Genomic DNA, 21409 nt, shown 5'->3' with positions numbered 1-21409 from the left:
CCTAGTCCTGCTCTTGGTCAGAGCAGCAGTGTACTCTTGGCCTCTCTGTTGGCACATCAGAGGTGAAATCTGACCTGGGCAGGAGGAAGAGGAGGAGGAGTCGTCTCGGTGAAAGGGCTGTGCTGGAGCCCGTGCTGTTGATGACCGCTGAATTCCAGCTCCTCTTAGTGGCAGGATGCTGGCATTTCTGTTGGTAGCTGTTGGATCACTGTCTACTGAGGTAGCACACCCTGATGATGCTCACTTCAAGCTTTTTGCTTCCACGTTTGAAACAGTGAGTAAGGTCAGTAAGGAAAACAGGATTCCTCAGCTTTAGGGAGAGCCTTTCCCCTGCCCAGCCTGCTCACTTTATGCTACAGCTTTGCTCCCCCATCTCTTTACAGGTTGGTGGCTTTTTGCTGTTGAGCACTGCAATGATACATCTTAACCAAAATCCAGTTTTCAACCCAGCAGGGCAAGGAGCGGAGTCCCCTGTGTGACTCCCATTAGTCCTGTGGAAATGCCATGGTTTCCAAAGGACCTCTGCCAGCAAGAGGTGGGGTTTGTAACAATGACAGTTTTAACAATTTGGAGCCGGAGTGCTGTGTTTGACAGCCATTTCCCCTGCCATTGGGAAGCTGTTGGCTTTCTCATGGTATGCTACAGAAACCTTGCACAAACTGCTTCAGCACATAAAAAACACTGCTTATTACTCTCTGGAATGAAAACCAAAACATGCATCAACACAAGCCAGTAAAACCCAGTACGTTAGAAGACACTCTAGGATGAAATATAAGATCATCTAGCAAAGATTCAGTACCAGACATAAAGAAAACACGAAGAAAACTCCTAAGAGTTATTTTATGTTGTTTAAGAAGCAGTGCCTTGCTGACTCTAAAGTTCATGGAGTGGTTAGCACCCTGCCAGCTCATACCTAAAAATGGGAGAACAGTGTCATGGAGTAGCATGTGTGCTGTAGGGCTGTGGTGCTTATAGAGCTTTATAGAGCTTTTCTGTACATATATGTTTGCCTTAATCCTGTCTTTTTATTTTAATTCTGCTTTTTTTTTTTTTTTTTTTTTTTTTTTTTTAATGATAACTTTGTATCATGAACTCTTATTGAGACTATTTTTCCTTTTCTGTTAGTTCTAGAAGATCCTGCTCAGGTCACAGTCCTTATTTTATTATAACTTGGCAGAAAAAGGCAGGAAAGAAACTGTTTGATCTGAGAGAGAACCATGCAATTTTTTTTTTTTTAATAAACTCACATAATGAGGCAGCTGAAAGAAACTATGTCACAGTGACTTTAACCAAAAATAATCTTGTATAAACCAGTTTGCATTTAAACTTGGAAAGAACCCATCACAGTATCTTCCACACCCACAACATAACCCAGAGTACCATTCCTTTGACTGGAATTGAATATCTAATCTTCAACCCATAGATTAGACGAAGCTGTCTTCTAAGTGCCCTACTGCCCCTTGGCCTGCATTTGCTTCTCCTCAATTCATCACCTTTCTCTCTGTGAGGAAATCACAATGTAGATAATGTTTTGCCAAGAATCTGGCAGAGCTATCTTTTTCTAGTTTTTTTTTAAATCACGTTGACTAATGCTTCTGTTCCAAAAGCTCAGTGTTTCCATGGGCAGGGTGGACAATTTAAGGATATATGCATATATACTTAATAAATAAGCTGTCAAAACTTTAAAGGGATACTTGAGAGGATTGCTTTCCTTTCTGCCTAGCTGTGAAGATAGGCTACTGCTTTAAATGTGCAGCCACTGCAGGCTAGCTGTCCCTTTGGACTTTGGAGTTTTGGCAAAAGATGACCTGGGTTTGAACTGTCCCAGAGTCAAGTTTTCAAAAACACCTGACCTAACCTTTGTGAAGACTGAGCTACTCCCAGTTTCATCTATCTGTTTTAGATGTGTTCTGCCCATAAGCTTATAATCTTTGAGATACAGGGGAACAAATATAATCTTTGAGATACAGGGGAACAAAGGCTTGAGATACAATTGTCTGGCAACTTGTCACAACTGCACACAGCTGAATCTCAGCTTAAAGGTTTCCATAAATGTGCTATCTGAGGTGCTTAATAGCTATCCAGAGAGGGGATGAAGCCTTGTGCTTGGAAAATACATTATTACTCTGGTTGTGTGTTCCTGTATTTTTTCTCCAGACATCTACTGATATATTTTCTAAATATTTTTTTATTTTGGGTGTATCTTCATTTGTATAGAAATATAAATTAATCTCAATTAAGATAAAACTCTGAACATTGTTTTGAATGAAATATAACTGTTACACTCAGCAATATTATGATGAATAATAATGCAGCACTGAAATGCAATGCAGTCATCTCATGTAAAAGCTCCTTTTGCCTTTGATGAATGCAAAGCAGCCAGTGAAAACCCCTTCTGCTGTGTTCTATTTCAAACATTTTCTGTTTCATTCCTGTTTACTTCAAAATTAGTATATGGAAAACTAGAAGGACCTGATAAAGGATTTTCAGCCAATTGGATTGCAATGTCTGTGTCTCTACCATGTAGCATTTAATTAGCTTTAGAATTTATAGCTGTCTAGTACAGCTAGGATGTCTAGGAACTCCTTTTTGTTGATAAACTGAGTATTAATCCTTTCATAATATCCTCATGAGAGAAGGGAAGCAATAAGTTTGCAAGTTAGAAACAAGTCTTTAACGGTTCATACTAACCAGGGACTTCAAATTTGCATAAATGGGGAGAAATTCAGGTTGAAACAGTGGATCCTTTCTGACACATAGCATAATTTTTAAGTACCAGTGGAAAAAAACCTTAATGAAAGATGCACAGATCCTGAGTCCCTGCTGTGCACAAGTACAGCCTGCAGAGAACCTGGCCTGGCTGCATCTCCCCCATCTGCCACAGTGCAGGGTGGGCAGGCTGGCTGTGTGTAGAGCATTTCATGTGCTCCAAATCCTTCTGGAAGTACCAGTGCTCTCTGCTGGCCCCAGGGTTGGAGTCCAGTTACCTGGTTGCAACAGTGGCATCCCTGAAGTCAGATTGGATGAATCTCAGCCTTACTCATTCCTTATGAGCAAATGTGAGATACATGGGCGGGACAAAAGGGCAATTTTCTTGTGGGAAGTGATGGTATTAGTTACAAAGTAGTAAACTTTCTTTTCTTTCTTTGTTTTGGTCCATCCTAACATCTCACAATGGACTCTTGACTTAATGCTTGCAGGTGTGTATGACAACTCCTACAGTATATTTACTGTATTTCTTTCCTTGTACTCTGGTCTTGAGTGTGAGAAATTGCCACATGAGAAACAACTCAGAAACACAAGTGGGGAAGATCACCATGGACATATCTATGTGAATAAAGTTATTAACCATTTCTTCCAGTTAGCTGTTCCAAAGATTTCAGGTGGAAAAAACTCAAAGGTGTGTCTGACCTGAGTATTTAAAATGAATTAATGTAGAGACAAAAGTCACACTTAATCTTCTAATCACTGATATTTAATCACACTTAAACTTTTCCAGTGAGAGACATTTGCTGACATATCAAAATGAGGGGGGAAAAAAGGAAGGAAGGAAGGAAGGAAGGAAGGAAGGAAGGAAGGAAGGAAGGAAGGAAGGAAGGAAGGAAGGAAGGAAGGAAGGAAGGAAGGAAGGAAGGAAGGAAGGAAGGAAGGAAGGAAGGAAGGAAGGAAGGAAGGAAGGAAGGAAGGAAGGAAGGAAGGAAGGAAGGAAGGAAGGAAGGAAGGAAGGAAGGAAGGAAGGAAGGAAGGAAGGAAGGAAGGAAGGAAGGAAGGAAGGAAGGAAGGAAGGAAGGAAGGAAGGAAGGAAGGAAGGAAGGAAGGAAGGAAGGAAGGAAGGAAGGAAGGAAGGAAGGAAGGAAGGAAGGAAGGAAGGAAGAGGAGCTAAACATGTAAAAGAGCATGAAACGTGGCTGTATGTATGTGTAAGAACACAAGTTCTTCTTCAATTTGGAATTCTAATTCTGCTTTACAAAATGTGAAGGCCTTGTAGATAGGTATATAAATCTATAACAGACAGGGTGTGCTTGAACTGGAAATCTGGAACTGGAAATTGATGAAAAATTTTTGTTATTCTCAGCTCCAGCTGGCTGTGGGACACGATTTGATATGTCCTTTGTGGGCACACGAATAGGTAACCCAGCACAAACTGTAACCCAGGAATTTAAAATGGCAAGTATCATGTTGCAAGTATTGTGTGGTGGTGGAGTCACCATCCCTGCATGTGTTTAAACAAAGACTGGATATAGCCCTCGGTGCCATGGTTTAGTTGAGGTGTTCGGGCATGGGTTGGACTTGATGATCTTGAAGGTCTCTTCCAACCCAGTGATTCTGTGATTCTGTGTCAATAGAAAGGCAGGAAATATGTGTCTGAATGGCTTGGGATTTTGTGGTTAAACAGCTGAAGAGATCCTTGAATCTGATACAGGCTTTGCAGTACAAGTATATTTCTTAAGAAATTCATATGAGGAATCCAGAGGAAGTAGAAAAAGACTTGTTCAGACTGAGGTTAAATGACAGCTTGATTTCACAAGCCACTCCCAACTTCTAGTTTTGCAGATTCATAAATTTGTAAAATGTATTTATTTGTCCTTCCATGTGGGCAGCATCATATACACATTGCATAAAACAAACTATAAATACTGACTAGCTTGCCATTAGCGGCTGGATTAATTTCATGGTTTAGGAATGGTATTCCCCAATTTAGTACGCCTATTAAAAACCACAAGCCACTCCTCTTCCCTCTCTGGTGGGAGAAAAAAGCAGAAATCACAGATTGAGATAATAGCAATTTACTGGAAATAACACTGAGATAAGGAAACAAACAATAACAGCAACTATAGTAATAACAAAAATATACAAAGAGAAGGCGATTTACATGCCAAATGCTCACAAAGCCCGAGTCAGTGAAAAACAATGGTGGACAGACCCCACACCTTCCATGCTTACTCCTCCTTGGAAGAAAAAGAGCCCCTTTCCTCTGTCCCTGGCTTTTCAGATGTCCCTGATGTAAAATAATATTGAATTCCACAAGGTCTTCACCACAACTGTCCAACTGATCTGGGCTGGAACCAGGACAATTTTGAACAGCTTATTTAAGTATATAGAAAGCATACATGCTCTCCCATGCTTGCCACCAATTCTAGTCCACTATTTGACTTGCAATACTTGATTCAGGGCTGTTTTCTATAAGATATATTTACATTTTCTTTATAAAAGCAGCCTTTGTCACTTAGTACCAGGACTTGGTATCTATGGCTATTTGGGTTGCTACAGGAAAAGCCTTTTCCCTCTTTCTGACATCCTTTTTTTTTTTTTTCCCCTTTATGGACGAAATGCTTGCAAAATATTATTTTTCAAAACAAAACTATTTTTTGCTGTTAAGGAAAAACATCTGAAACCACAACAATTTTTTTTGTCTCTCTCTGAATCAAAAATAGTCAAAGGCTGGATGGTCTTAGTGCCAATTTTTCATTTGGGTAGCTACAAGTTATAAAGAGTACGTCATGTTAAAACTGGATAGATCTGAAAGGAATTAAGCATCAAATTGTTCTGGACTTTGTAAGGTCATGCACATGCTGAAGGTAGTGCTGTCTCTAATGAGCTTCTAATAAGACTAAATGTGAAAAAGAAGCTTGTTCACTCTTCTCTTTTTCTTAAGAATTGAAAAAAGGGAATTATGATTGCAGCTATAAGACTTTAGTTAGGATCATTTAAATTTGGCTCATCTCAGTGTGATGTGAGCTTATCAGTCAGTGCTCCAGAAGCAGATAAATATAATTACCCTTTTGAGATCCAACAGATCAATAATAAGCACCTTTGCCACTTTAAGAGATCCAATAAGAACCGAATGACAAAGAAATTGTAAGATGCTGATTTTTGTCTTCTGTACTGATCCAACTCAGTCAAGTGTATGGTTTTGCTTTTAAACTGTGATAGTGAGAGATTGCAGCTCCAGATGGGGCTGTATGTGGCTATGCCAGCATGAAAGCACTTCCTTCTATCATAGCTTCTCCTCACACATTTACACTGAACTTCAGCAGTGTTCTGTAGCTCTTCCAGCAGGCATGGATATTCCTTGGAGAAGGAGGAATAGGAGGTTGTGGGAAGGCAAGGGGTGGGGGGCCAAGAAGCAATGGGTTTTTTCCATCAGCAAGTCTCAGTACTGAACATGTATCCCTGCAGTGTGGCAGAGCATCTATCTCCGTATCTCCATATCCACCTATCTATCAGTGTGCCAGGAGAAATCTATCTCCACCAAATGCATTGATTTCCAGCAGGAAGAGTTAGTGGTACAAAACCCTGTGTCTAAACAAGCCCTACATCTCCACTCTCTGAGCTTTGTTCTTCTGGCTCAACCATTTGTACTGTAATTGTAAAAACCCACTTTCTTCTGTTGTTCCTCTCTCAGTTATTTTGGCATTGCTGCAAGCTTTGAATTACTTCTCAGATGTGCTGCTTTTTGAGTGTGCATTCCTTTACTGGTAGCAAAGATATATGTATAGAACTTGAGGTTTTGATATAAGTGAGTTACACAATCATATGGCTTCGAAACCAGGCCAGAGTAATCAGGATTTTCTTCTTTTATTGACCATTATGAATTTGGAATATTTTCTTGTTTGAGAAGAGGTTGGAATAATGTAAAAAGCAAATACAAGATTGGGAAGTATCTTGTGTCCCTTTGGTTGCCAACCTGGGGTCTGGAAGAAATTTTCTTGCACTTTCTTGCATGTTGGCTAGATTTTAATTTTTCCTTGGAGTTCTGAGCAGGGATCAGGTGGGTCAAGCACCACAGATCTCCTGTTCTTTGTTCCAGGAACAAAGTTCATATTGTTACTGTCTTAGTTGTGGTGATGTCCAAAACATGCCGGCTGCTTTCCAGACTGGAAGAAGGAAGTTGTACCTGCTTGCAGAGTTCAGTTGTTCCGGATGACAGAGATTGATCCAGGAATAGCAGAGCTGTACAGAAAGTCTGGTTGTGGCCAGCATGATAACTGGCAAGTCTAAGCTGCAAAATGTTGAAATAACTGGTGCCAGTGTTTACCAAAGGAGAGCTTTAAGAAAGAGTGGGACAGACATCTTTGAGGTGTGGTTTGAGTATAGCCTGTGCTGCTGTTGAAGAAGAAACCTCTAAATCCTCCCAGCTCTCCATGGTGCTCTCCAGTGCAAAGCTTTCTGATTGAAAATGCATCCATCAGCTCCAAGTGCTGTGCTTATCCACTGAAGTGCTCCTCAGGAACGACACATTCTTGGTCAGATAATCCCATTTGATAGAGTTACAATGTTGTGTGGGCCAAGCCACCAAGGCCAGGCTATGCATTTTAATATCTCTTTTTCCTGTTTTCTGTGTTTAGACAGCATAAAGTAATTCCTGGTTTTGGGAATCCAGGGTTTCAGCTGCCAGAAGTTTATGCAGAGAAATATAAGCATTAATAAACCAGATAGGTTAGTAGAATAAATAACAAACTGAACTAGTAAACTAGATTTATTAGTAAACAAAACAACTTCATTGGGATACATAAGGGAAAGTTGGCTTTTTGTGTAAATTGGCACATTCTGTACAGGCAGCAAGGCAAGTTATATTCACCCATTTAATAATGTTTTTGTTTTGCTTTTAATATTTAAGCATAAATCAGCTCCAGAGGAAAATTTCAGAGACAAGCTGTTCATCAAGTGCATGGATTCATCCAGATGGAGTCAGATATTTTAATCAAGCCTTCAATCAAGGTAAGAGGAGTTATGTGATTGATACTTGAGAAGAAACTTAAGTAACTAGAGGGTATATTGAAATGTATTCACCCATAAGGCAAGTTTTCTTTAAAGTAATTTAATGCTCCCTTATGATATCAGAACTAACTGAGACAAATATGCTGGGAAGATCCTGAGTTGCTGCCTCTGAAAGGAAGGGGGAAAGGAGTCCTGCTCAGGTAGTCCAGTTACCTTTCTTCATCTTAAATTGCTGCAGCTTCACCTTATTTAGATCAGGATTAACATCACACAGACCGGACTGGAGAGAACTTGTTTTCCTGGAAGTGCCCCAGATGCTGAAGCTGTCATGTAAACTCCTCGCTTTTGAAAAATAAGGTTAAGGCAAATGAAAACTACTGCAAGCTGCATTTTTGTAAGAGGACCTTTTAATGTTTTGTATCTCTGCATGTCTCTTCCTCTGTGTTGCAGATGCTGTGTTTCCAGTTGAAGGTGGGAAGCAAGGAATCACACAGCTTTTTTAACTCATAAAGAATCTGGATGCACATCCCTTTGCATTGCTTTGGCATTTTATTTCATCCTTAGCTGCTGAACAGCAGGTTCTGGGCTTGCCAGTGGCCTGGTTATTCCTATGCTTCACTTCAGTCCTGATTTGTGCTTCCTGTACGAAAGGTCTGTGACAAGTAGCAGCAATCTGAATTGTAGGTTGAAACTTGGCAATAGCAAAGCACCAAGTGCTTGGAGTAAGCTGTATAGGTAGAACAGGATGGGTTACTTGGAAGGAGATGCTAAAATTGGAAAAAAGAATGAAGAAATATCATCTGAGAATAGCTGTGGAAGGATCATAGCCAGAACTGTGGACTTTCCAAGCGTAGATCATTTGAATCTTCTGGGGATCCAGAAAGAGACTCAGCTTCTGGCTTCATCTCTGTAGCTGTAGGACTGTGGGTTCAGATCCAGACTGTTCATCTGTTTCTTATGTATGCAATAGTCTGAACCATAATCTTGGACATAACACCCTGAACTTTGGAGGAAACTGCAGCTGGGTCTTTGTCGTAGTTTTTAGAAAGCTGTTGTGAACTACAGCAAGGTTCTTGCAGTAATGCTGAGAGGATTAATGTTCAGCAAGCAAGGGGTCATGGCTGGAGAGTGCATAATGCTATTCAAAAATACCAAAAAAATATAAAAATAATTGGTTGTGTGCACAACCTCCTGCCTTTGCCCTACCCCTGTGTATTCACCTCCTGCCCTCCCCAAAATTTTGTCTAATTCAATTTTTAATATGCAGTGTTTGCAGAAACATGGTGTACTTGGCTGAATAGACAGTCAAGTCTATCAGTCAGCACTCATGTTTTTGACCCAATAACCTAATTTTTATAACCAGTCTAGATCTACATAGAGTTTTAAAAACCATTCCAGAACTGTATCCATCAATCAAATTCATAGTTGTATGAATAAACGGGTAAAAGTTGTGTAATGGTGCGAGATGATGCTCCTCAAATCAGAATCATAGAACATTCTGAGCTAGAAGGGACCCACTAAGGTCATCAAAGTCCACCTCCTGGACAGGACACTCCAAGAGTCATACCATGTGCCTGAGAGCGTTTTCCAAATGCTTCGTGAACTCTGTCAGGCTTGGTGCTGTGAGCACTTCCCTGGGGAGCCTGTTCCAGTGCCCAACCACCCTCTGAGGGAAGAACATTTTCCTAATATCCAACCTGAACCTCTCCTGTCACAGCTTCAGGCCATTCTCTCAGGTCCTGTCACTGGGCACACAGTGAAGAGATCAGTGCCTGCCCCTCCTCTTTCCCTCACAAGAAAGTTTCAGACTGCAATGAGGTCTCCCCTCAGACTCCTCAAGTCTGAGCAGATCGAGTGACCTCAGCTACTCCTCATAAGGCTTCCTCTTCAGACCCTTCACCACCCTTGTGGCCCTCCTGTGGATGCTCTCTAAGAGCTTAATGCCTTTTTTATATTGTGGTGCCCAAAACTGCCCCCAGCACTTGAGGTGAGGCTGCCTCAGCGCAGAGCAGAGCGGGACAATCCCCTCCCTTGCCCTTCTGGCCATGTTGTGCCTGATGTCCCCCAGGACACGCTTGGCCCTCCTGGCTGCCAGGGCACTGCTGGCTCATCTTCAACTTGCCACCCATCCCTGGGGGCCCTTTCTGCAGTGCTGCTCTCCAACCCCTTGTTCAGCAAAATGCGACGCTGGAGAATGCGGGCATCGATCCCGCTACCTCTCGCATGCTAAGCGAGCGCTCTACCATTTGAGCTAATTCCCCACCCTTGCACAGTCAGAAAAAAAATAACTATATAATATATATCATCAAAATTACTATTGTATTAATAATAATAATAATAATAATAATTCATGATTTCTGGGAAGTGAATATACAAATCCCGTTCATTGTCTGACACTTGAGTCTGTATATCTAATTCCTTGCATATGGGATGGAGTGTTGTGTATCACAACACAACATTGTTATCAGCAATAACCTGCACAACTGTGTTACAATTTGGTTTAGCTCTTCAGTGTAGGTTGGTTTGAGGACTCCTGGCTTCTCTTCACAACTTCATTCCTGGTTAGTTTTGGCCAGGTCATTAATACCTGTTACTCCTTTTTACCTGTTTATTATTTTACTTGTCAGGTTTATGGGCCAAATGCAGACTTAATTTTGAGAAATTATATAAGTCTGGAGTTGTAGAAGTGTGGCCTTTTAATCTGAAATATCCTGGGGGTATTTCTGTGACCTGTAATTTTGACTTTTGCTATAAGGTTAATTCTCATTGTGCTTGGAAGTACATGATGACAGACATGCTGTTAGTACTTTTTCTTCAGGGTGTGGTAAATCTGGCAGCTTCGTGCTTATGATTGGCATTAAGTAAATGGTCATACTAAGGAAGGTTTCTAGAGCTTTTTGTGGGAAAGGAGTCACTACAGAACAGGACAAAATTAATCTGGGATGAAAAGAAGGTTAAAGCATTTCCAGAAAATGCCATCACTGGCAAAAAGATTGCTCTTTTTCTTGTGTACAGGTGCAGAGGGGCTTTGTTGGCAGGATGATGGGATTGATCCTTTTTTCTTTTATTCAAACTAAGGAATATGGAGTTTGGATTGATACAGGTCTCTGCTGCCATCGGAGCTGCCTCATTTTTCAGAGGTGTTTTTAGACTAACCACCCCCCTCACTGTGATAATGGTAAGTATGTAGAGTTTTCAAGTATTTTTGTGGCCAAGGTTGAGTTGAACTTTTTCTGCTGCAGCTAAATAAAGCACTGGTACCCTGTGCACATTGAACCAGAGAGAAATAAATTATTGGCCTGTCTGTTTCTGGTTTACCCAAAGAGGTTTCGTTTTGTTTTGTTTTATCTGGGAACTTTTACTTGTGGATTGTAAGTTTGGAAGCAACACTTTGACTGAGAAATCTGTCTCTTCCTATTTTAAATTTTTTTTTGAGATTACAGAAATGGTAATGCCATCAGTGGTTTACAAAGAAGAAAAGGAACGCTTCTGCTGGGTTACAAAACAGTTATAGGTCTCACTGCTTGCCTTGTGAATTCATTTCTGTGGGAGATGAGGGCCTTTTACTCACCTTTTAATGCTGGGGTTGAGTATGGCCTCCTGGATGGAGTAAGTGAAGGATTTAGAGTATAGGGAAGTGATCTAATGGGAAACCTCACAGATCTCCCTGGTCAAGTTATGCCTCATAGATTTCAAAATTTTGGGATTCATTTGGAACACACTTCACATTTCTGTTTCCCCCTCCTTTCATCACAGAACATCTTGAGTCTGCATTACAATACTTTCCAGGCAAACTTCTGAAAGCTGAAGTATTTGCAAATAATATTATATTACTTAGAGAGGCTGTTCTTTGCTGATTGCAAATCCCCCTGATTGCAACACCTGGGGACAGTGAGCTGTAAGGCACAGCTGAAATTCAGCTTCATCAACAGAGAAGTGAAGTTGAGGTCGCAGGGGGGAAGTTTTCACCCTTCCACAGCTGGACATTCAAGTCCTGTGAGTGTTGGTGTGTGTGGAAATTTCACCCATGACTAAACCCAGACTTGGCTGCCCAGCTGGTTTTGCCCAAAAGTATCTCACTGAAATCTTCACAGATGTCAGAATTCACACGGAGTGACTAAGCCTGGATTTTCCCTCCTAGTACACTGTTGCACGGTGCTCGATAAGGTAGCTGTTCATTGGCACTCAAACCAAACTGGGTCCATGTTAGTGGTAGGTTGTGTAAATTGTGTAGGAGGCACTTTATTTTTTTCTTTCTTTATTTTTTTTTAATGTTCCAGCTTGAAAAGTGTTGCATGTGCAAAAAAACTTTTCTGCTGTGAAATAATAATTAGATTGATTATGGAAAAAGTCCTACTTCAGCGTCCACTTGATACTTTAGCACTTACTTATCCATTAAGTAATTAAGTAAAAGTGAACTCTGCTATTTCTGCTTCTGTTATTGCTGTTATGCATATTTTGGAAGTTACTGTGTCAATTCTTGGCCAACTAAGACTGTAAGACTTGAAGGGGGGAAAGTTGGTGCCTGAACACTAGATGTAAGCTTTCTGAGAGCCCAAATTATGTATGTCTTTTCCAAAGTAGGCCTGGATTTTCTCGTAATGCCTCAATATATTTTAATTTCAGTGTCATTTGTAAACCATTAATCTTTCTGCTGGTATAAGTCTTTAGGGCAAAAAGCAGTTGATTGACATTTTCCTCAGCTCATGAGGCTGTGCTTTATCACAGAGAAACGAGAGGTGATTATATGCCAGCATGCTTGCTGCTCTTAAATGCCAGGAGCTGCTTTTTCATTCAGCTCCAGTACAGAAAAAAATTCTACATTTTCTTTTCTTCAATTTCTCCCTACCTTCCCCACTACCTATACTTGTTCTCTGTTTTCTAAGTGCCTCTGCACATGCACATACAGCGTATGCAAAACAGTATCTGGAAACTCTTCAGAACTGTAGGGAACTGAGTTGAAAAGGCCCTAGAAAAAATGACGAGGATTGCATTGCAGTGCGTTCTGAATTCCCCTAGGTGTCATGTTCTAACCCTTCTGTGCCTCTCTCTGCATGGGCAGATTCTGTTTCAATTTATCTTCATCCAAGATAAATAGCTGCATTGCTTGAGGAAATATTAATTTTTGAGGAGAAAAAAGGTCTTGGACATGACAATGCAAACACATAATTAAAAGGTTGTGCCCTCAAACCATAAAATGCACATATTTTTCCTATATTGTCTGATGGGTTCAAAAAGAATTGGGAATGTTTGTTTTGGCTTTTCACAGCCTTCCATTTGGAAGCAGTTATGAATGTGGGACTTGTAGTGAACAGGTTTGTAAGATGCTTTTTTTTTCCCCCCCCTCATGTCAGACCCCACAGGCATCTGCCCACCTCTTCTTTCTTGGCTGCCTGTTTCTACCCCCCATGCTGACACTTGACCCTCATCCTCAGCTTTTTGTGGCAAAGGGTTGGTGTGGTGACATTTTTTTTGGCAAGTACAAGGAATAGCCTTATGACTTGCCTTCCCACAGGCTTCTGTTTCCCATGTCTTTTTAAGTGTCATGTGTCCTGAGCTTGCAGGCCTCAGGGTGCCCTAGATGTGGAAGAGGAATAGCATCTTTCCACAGTGTGTTTGCTCTCTGGCTAATTCTGTATTTTTAACATTCCTTTTATCTTTACGTCTCGATAAACATGTCTCACAAGTGTTAAAGAGGAAAGGTGGCTCTGGGCTAGCCTAGTATTAATGTCCATGTCCAGTACTGTTGATGTTTCTTATGTGCAAGCTGAGAGAAGTTTCATTTGCACCAATTAGGATCCTTTGTCCTATGAATTATTTTTCTTTCTACTACACATGCTAGAAAGTAACCGTGACTCTCAACCCTTTCTTGTCCATTCTATTCAAACTGAATTAAAGCAGCATATCACTTTATTGGCCAAATATATTTCTCCAAGAAATCTGTTCTGATGGATATGGGAAATGCAATTAATTCTGAAAAGGTTAAGACTCTAACCCCTTCTCTGAGTGTGAAACACTGGAATATCAAGCTTTTGACAGGAGAAAAGAGAATATTTCTTAGGATTTGGAAGTGGAAATGCAACGTCATATAAACCAAAGAGAAATCTCCTCAGGGGAGACTGGCCAAGAGAGACTGTCCCAGAGTCTCCTGTGAATGGTGGGTGTGGCTGCTGTGAATGAACAGGTTGTGCTGGTGGGCCTGATGTTGGTACTGAAATATGACTATCTGATCTATGGGGCCCAGACCATTACAAGAAGTTGCTTGTTAATGTCTGAGTCTGCAATATGGCAGAAATAAAAAGCTGTATGTAAAATCACCTGGTTCTTAAGACAGTAATGAAGGCTCAGAAATGAGGCTTGTTCATGCTTTCTGTTGTTTGATGCTTACATTAAAACAGGCAGAGCACTGTATATAATAAACTATGGTGCTGTAAGTGATGGCTGTCCTACAGTTAGGAAATTTGATAGGTATTTGTTATATAAATTCCATTAGTAAATGAAAATGAACTTTTTTTTTAAAATTTGAATACCTCACTTGTAATGTATACTTCTGACATGTTCCACAGTATTGCCACAGGTCATCTGGAGTAAGTGTGATGAAATAGCTCTGACAGCATGTAGTAACAACTAAATCCTTACCTCTCCCCTCTCTGTGTATTCCTTCAGTACTTCTAATTTAGGCAAAATGTACTTACCTGAAATTATTCAGTACTTCTAATTTAGGCAAAATGTAATTACCTGATGCATTGTTGCTAATTCTTGAGTTACCCTTCTCAGTTCATCTGACAGTGACTCTCAAGGAGCTTAAGTTCCTTCACAAGAAATTTTAGTGGGACATTGTTTTGCAGATGTGACATGAGGATACAGCACAGGTATATGAGAATACACCCGATCCAGGTAACTAGGGGAAGGAGGGAAGTTATAACAAAATCATACTGGTGATAAAAGATGTTAGAAAAATAAGCACAAAACTTCTAAAATGTCTCTTAAATATGCCTGGTACCAGTGCAAGTTTTTCAACAGGCAGCTGCTCAGTGGTTCTAGGATGCAAGATACTGCATTTGAAACCCTTTGCAGTGATGATGATGCAAGCAGAAAGGATGGTTTTGAAAATGCTGACACAAATATACTAACACAAATGCTAACACAAATATAATTCCCAAATGCTAACACAAATATAAATTCCCAGTCTTTTCTTCTTAAGTCGAGTAAGGTAATAGGGCATAGCTAATGTTTGAAGACCAAACAGTGAAAACTCTCTGGCTGCTAAAGCGACCGCCAGGAGGCCAAGAATCTTCATTGACTTAAATCAAATTTCTCTTGAGGGAGTCCAGATCTAATGGATGTCAGCTCTGTTCTGCATGCAAAGATAGATAAATTGTACATTAACTGGACAACAAAATAGCGATATGTATCAGGCTTGGATTAGATGTGAATATTAATTGAGTGTAAGTTCTTGGGTTTCTTCTTGACAAATGGGATGCTAGCAAAAGTCTGTATAGCTGTGCCTTTGAGGGTCGTTGTGGGTCCCTTTCAGCTCAGGATATTCTGTGATTCCTCATTCCATGGAACAGTAGTGCCTGCTTGCCTTGAGCAGCCCCTACCTCCATTTGGTTGGGGGCTGTTTCTGCCACCTTGACCTCCTGTTTTTCCCTCTTCCTGTCCCCTCATTGAGCTGGAAAGTAAGGATGAAAGCAGCTCACAGTATGAAATGGCTTGTCCCTCCCTGGGTTATAATGTCTGATGGTACTTGCTGTGTTATGTAGGTAATGAGGAGAGCCTGAAAAGGATCCTACTCCAGGAGGTGCTCTGGCAGAGCTGGACAGACTTGGAGGTGCAGAAGGTTTTCAGTGCAAACTATGTCTTATGTGAGTCTTGTTCATGCACTTGCTGCCTTAGAACTTGCTATGGTGAGACTGGATGGGGTTGGATGGGGCTTTGAGCAACCTGGTCCAGTTGAAGGTGTCCCTGCCCATGGCAAGGGGTTTGGAACTGGATGATCTTTAAGAACACTTCCAGTCCAAACAGTTCTATGATTCCATGAAGGAAGCAATAAAAAAAACTCTTTCAAAGGCTGACTTTAGACTCAACTAGAGTGCAGGTGCCTTTCTGTAATGCATAATTTCCACCCACTTTGTTTTAAGCCTGTTTTTGTTTTTTTTTTTTTTTTGTAAATTATTAAATAGTCAAAGTGAGTGCTTGCACAAAGCTGGGCTTCTGTACCAGTGCCTTTATGTTCTTGCAAATGGAGTAGTAGCTGGCCCTGATGTGCTGGGGTTCAAGAGTTGTGCCACAGCTGTGCTGTGAGACTCAGAAAATGGGGACTATTGGATCTTGGTCCATGACAAGTTTCCAGGGCAGGTCTTATGGCATGAATAATTACAGGAAGCAGTATATTTTGCAAGATGTCAAACTAAATTATTTAATCAGTCCTTTTGGTTTTAAAAGAAACCAGTCTTGTTTTCAGCACATAAAACATGGTGTTACATCTGGCTAGTTGAAGAGAAGAGACTTCCCTTCCAAACTCATAGTGCCATCCAAAGTGTGACCCTCCCCTTGATAAGGATTACAGCTTGCTGAGGTGTGAGGAGAAAAATTCTCTCCTCAGGATGCAGGAGAACAGGCTGGTTTGAAATACATGAATTTCTTGTTCATGTGAAAGATCTTATTAAGATTAATATGATCTTATGGTCAAAGGTAGTAAAATAACTCAGTGGTTTGAGTGATGGTAAACACTGAAGTCTGCAAGAGCTTGTTTTTTTCACCACCACCTGGTTTAGAATGATTTCAAAAAATTTGCTTCTCCTCTATTTTTGACCAAAAATGAGGACTTCAGATTTTTTTTTTCTTGACAAAAACCTTGGACATTTCATCAGAAAGCTGAGCATCTGAAAAATGCAAACCAAAAAAACCAAACTTGTCTTGCTACAGACTTTGTTGTTCCACGTTAATATTTTTCTTTAAGGAATTAAATATTTGTCATGAAACACCAAAGAAACTTTCTTGGTATGTTCAAGAAGGAGGCCTAATACACGGTGCATCGTGGGAGATGTAGTTTGATCTGAGAGGCCAAGCCAAATCCAATTTTAAAATTCTCAAGAGATGACAATACAGCATTTCAAATGAAAGCTTCTTGGGTTCTAACCTGAAAAATACTGCTCTACAGGGATGATAAACAATTTCTAGGGTCACTGGATCATTTTATAAAAGATGTATGCTTGTAGGGAAAATGAAGTGAACCCCGTTTTTTCTTTCTGGATGGTAGCCTTGTGAACCCAGCTCAAGAAGGTCAGAACAAGTCCCCTCTGATTCCTTCATTTATCATCTGTAAAGAAGAACTGCAACTATGGGACATTTGGTTAGCCTGCAGGTAATTAACAAATTAGAAGAGAATCCGGCTCAATCTCTAACATAGCAGTGTCAGCTTTGGTACCAGGTTTTATCAGTAAAATAAACAGACACAAGTGAATTGTACATGGATTCAACTGGCACTGAAAGTTCAGTTGTGCATCTGAAATACTGAAATTGAGATTGCATCTCTCTTTTAAATACATACATTGGAAATGAAGTTGTAATTTGAGAAGATAACGTTTTTATATAGTCATTTTTCTGGCTCTAGCTATCAGTAGCTTTGAAAGCATTTTATAAATAAAGGGATGTAGTGTATTACAACATACAATGGTACATTTGGGACATGTAACATAAACCTTAATGAAAATTCACGAGAATTTAACATGCAGAGGTTATTTTTAATTCACAGTATCTTATCTGTTTTCAGCTTTTTTGAATTACAAAATGCAATTGGGATGTCTTAAGTACTAATTCTTTGCCAAATTTAATTTGTTTCCATATTAAAGGTATTTTCCAATTACATTGACATGAAAAGCATCTGAAACCATTAGATTTTGTTATATTTTTAACTTTAAAACCTTCATAATGTTGCCAAGAGTGTTTTTGACAAATTCTGAGAAAATTGTTTGTCCCTGGAACAAAAGCTACCACAATAAACCTTTTTTTTTTTTCTCTTCTCTTTCTGGCCCGAGGGGTTCATAATAATTTTGACTGAAACTTCCCATGTAACTGGGTGCTCTGATGAATGGGGGCTTGGGGCCATTTGAATATTGGACCCTGCTGAAACAGGAGCCAGTGGTTACACAATACAGCAGCTGCTGGGCTGGCCAGCAACGGTGTGTTGGTGGGATGGAGGCTCCTACCATTTATTCATCTCATTTACCTCTCATTTGTTATTCATCTCATTTACCTCCTGAGAGAGGTAAATCTGTAAGGAAGGACTATGGGCCTCTCTTGGGCAGAGCAACAGGTTTTGTTGCTAGTTTCTACATGACCTCTGTTCTTTTGGAAGAGGAATAAGACTGGGTTTGGGACACATGGTGATGGTGGTGAACCCGGGTGAAAGGTGTGCTGCTGTTGTGAACAAGACTGAATGGCGATGGGCATCAAAGGGAATCCATGAAAGAACGTGGAAAAGTAGAAGCACTGAGGAAAAGAGGAGCATAAATGGCATCCAGTGGGATCTGTCCTAATGACAGCTCTTCTCTCATTGTGAAATATGAAAGAGTGATGATGGAAAAAGTCTTGAGTGCCTGATGGATGCGTCTCGGGCAAGCCTGCAGAGCCAGATCTGACCTCTTTTCTTGTATCTCTAGAACAAAACCCCACTGTCACTGTTGGACATGAAATGATTCACACAGACACAACTCAGTGTGTGTGACAGAAAAAAGAGAGTGATTTATTTTGTTGTTTCAGTATTTATAGATTCTTGGCAACTACCAGATAATTAGGTTACCACCTTCCCAATCACACTGGTCGTGAGAAATGTCCATCAAAAGACGTTTCTTTAATGGAATGTATAAACATCTATGTTTATAGTCACTTTCCTGGGAAAGTGGCTAGAAACTATGAAAACAAGATCAGAAGTTTTAATTCTCAGGGTGACATTCCACTAACACCCCAAACTGGCGGTGGCCAGCCAGGTTGTTATCCACTGGTGAGTTGTGCAGCAGCAGGTGGTTTCTGCAGTTGCTGGTGCAATGTGTGAAGCAGCAGTGCCTGACTTTAGAGAGGACAAAGTTGCACAGACTGTGAAGATGATTGGAGTTGTGTTGTCTTGTGCTTTAGATCATATAGCAAATGGTTGACATCAAGTCACTCTAGTTATACTGCTCCCATTTCACCCTGTTCCTCAGTCTGACCCTTGTTTAAAGAAAAGATAATTTATTTGGAAGGCTTGAGTCATACTTTTCCCTTTCTCCCACTTGTTTAGCAGAGTGTATGCAACACTCAGGAGGCAACAGACGAAGGGAGAACTGGCTGTAACAAATGACTGCATCCTCACGGCACGTTTTGGCAGCACAGACCTTGGGAGATTTCTGATTGTGCCTTCCTGTGACTTGCTCAAGATGGAAGGGCGTGGAAGGGACACTGTGCTCCTGGAGCAGATGTGGAGCAAAAATGATAGGGAGCACACCCTCTGCCAGGAGAGGCACTGCTGCGTGAGAATGCAGTAGAGGCTCATGACAGGTCATGTTGTGCTACATAGGTGTAGATGAGAGAATGTTCTGACCCTTGTTTTAGAATGAGTACACATGTGCATGCTCTGGATCAGGGAGCTATTTTTTTCACTGCTGGCTAACAAGGCATGTGCTACAGAGTCCTTACTGGAAGGGCAGGAAGGCATATGTGCCCACCCAACAGGCAAGTTCAGATTTTCTCCTCCTTAGTTGCTTAAAAATAGTTCAGAAATAGGTGCCTTAATTTTGTTACTCCAGCAGGATTACTCAATAGCGAATTTAGCTTTGGATTCTCTCCATGGCCACAGTCTTCATTTAACTCCTCATGAAAGAATGCCACAAGGCTGCTTTTACATCTGATTTTGGTGAGGAAAGGAAAATCTTTTGTAGAAGCTGGGACAAATGAGTAGTATTCAAGATTTTTCACATCATGTTTCCGTATAGAAGGCAGAGGAAGCACATAATTATTTGGAAAATAATTTGGCAGGTTCTTCCCAGTGCTAGGCTGTTTAATGCATCAGCCTGTCACACTTAAACAGTTTAGAGATCACTTACTGTTTCTGATTACACCTGAGATGGTTCACAGAAGTTGTTTTGACAGGGCCTAGCTTTCTGTTACTGAGCTGCCTGATATTTTTTCTAATGAAAAGATTAAACCCTAGTAAAACAATTTTTCAAAATCTTCAAGCCGGCAGATATTCCTAACAGGGTAAGTGTTTGCTCTCCTTCCACTGCCTGTTGTGAGGTGCCCAGTGGTATGTTTAACACTTTTTCAGATAGCAAACTTTTTACAAAGAGGAGATGAAGTGTGGTACAGATTCTAGTCTTATTCAAATTAATGCCAAAATAATTGGAGTAACAACGTGCAACCAGCAAACTGTTCAATACACCAGGTCCTACTATTTTCTGTTGAATTTACTCCAACTAGGGGAAGAGCACTGTGTGTTTTTTGGCAGTAGCTTTTCTGGAAAATGAAATAAGTGAAACTATTCTCACAGAGAAGGGGATGGGGAATGGTTTCGGGACCTCAGGTTTTGTAATGCAGTTCTTTAAGAAACTGGCAGTGAATGAATACCTATGCTCATTTAGGCAACAATAAGATTTTGCAAGTTTTCTGTTATTTAAGGTTGGATCTCCCAGTGAAGTTAAAGTTGAAATGCATTTCTCAGCCTGTGGTGTAGAGTGTTTATCAAAATAGTCTGCAGTTGTCTGTAGTCAAGTGTCTCTTTCTTCTCCAGCCTTTTCTAGACCTCAGGAGCTGGGGACATTAAGAATTCTGGCATTCTGAAGATGTTGGTTTTAGCTTCCCTTAAATATGACAGAGATGCACTGCAGTTGTCTACTTTATTTAAAAAAATGGTCATGAATCATAATTAAAAGCATTCTGCAATACTGTCAGTTAAAAAAGTAACAGGTTGCTTATCTGGGTTGTTACACAGTACAGAGCTTGTTCTGAAAAGATTTAATATGTGAGCCTGCTGAATGTTCGGGCATATTCAGCAACACACATACACAATGCTGCTCTTTTTATTAATAGAAAGTTCACTTGACACAACACGCAGCAGTGTTACCTTTCCGACACAGATTTAGACAGCTTTCAAACCTCCTTTCGGGGTTTCATGTCTGCTGTGTACATAAGGTGAAGAGCCAGATTACAGAAAAAAATCACTGATAGATGTCTTTCCAGGGGATCTTGGCAGGAGTCACTGCTATCACCAACGCTGTTTCTGATATCACTTGCATCCATTGCCACAACCTGTCAAAACAGGTGTATTTATAGGCCTTGAGGGACTGAAATGAGAAATCAAGCATTTGCATAGCATTTTCCATCAAGTTCCCAAGGACTGAAACTCAAAGGATTTTGATATGTTTCCAGGGATTACTTAGCTGTGCTGAGTATTTTTGTGTTCTTTTTAGCAGTCAATGTCCCACTTCTGTACTAGTTCTTTAAAAAATGTTCTCTCTTCTACCAACACAATCGTCAACAAAATGCTGGTTGGCTTCAGGAAAACTCACAAAAATATTTAAATTCACATCAGAGAAAACTGGCATGAGAGCTTACTTAACACTACAAATTAAGTTAAATTAAGAAGTAGTGCACCAGTGTGATTCATTAGAACTACTTCCCTTAAAAAGTATGTGCCTTTGCACTGAGA

At 40.4% G+C, this 21409-nt stretch overlaps 1 non-coding gene and 1 pseudogene across 1 annotated transcript; one reads left to right on the top strand and one right to left on the bottom strand.

The window, feature by feature from the left end:
- The window catches only part of LOC147655457 (chloride channel protein B-like), a 76389-nt pseudogene that overhangs the window by 17128 nt on the left and 37852 nt on the right, over nt 1–21409 (top strand).
- Nucleotides 9911–9983, bottom strand: TRNAA-AGC (transfer RNA alanine (anticodon AGC)). Its single transcript has one exon. It is a non-coding gene; the product is annotated as a tRNA-Ala (tRNA).

Source organism: Cyanistes caeruleus, chromosome 1 (assembly GCF_971803275.1).
Source record: "Cyanistes caeruleus chromosome 1, bCyaCae1.hap1.1, whole genome shotgun sequence".
Classification (NCBI taxonomy): domain Eukaryota; kingdom Metazoa; phylum Chordata; class Aves; order Passeriformes; family Paridae; genus Cyanistes; species Cyanistes caeruleus.
Note: the sequence above shows the minus strand (reverse complement) of the source record. Positions and strands in the feature narration are given on the sequence as shown.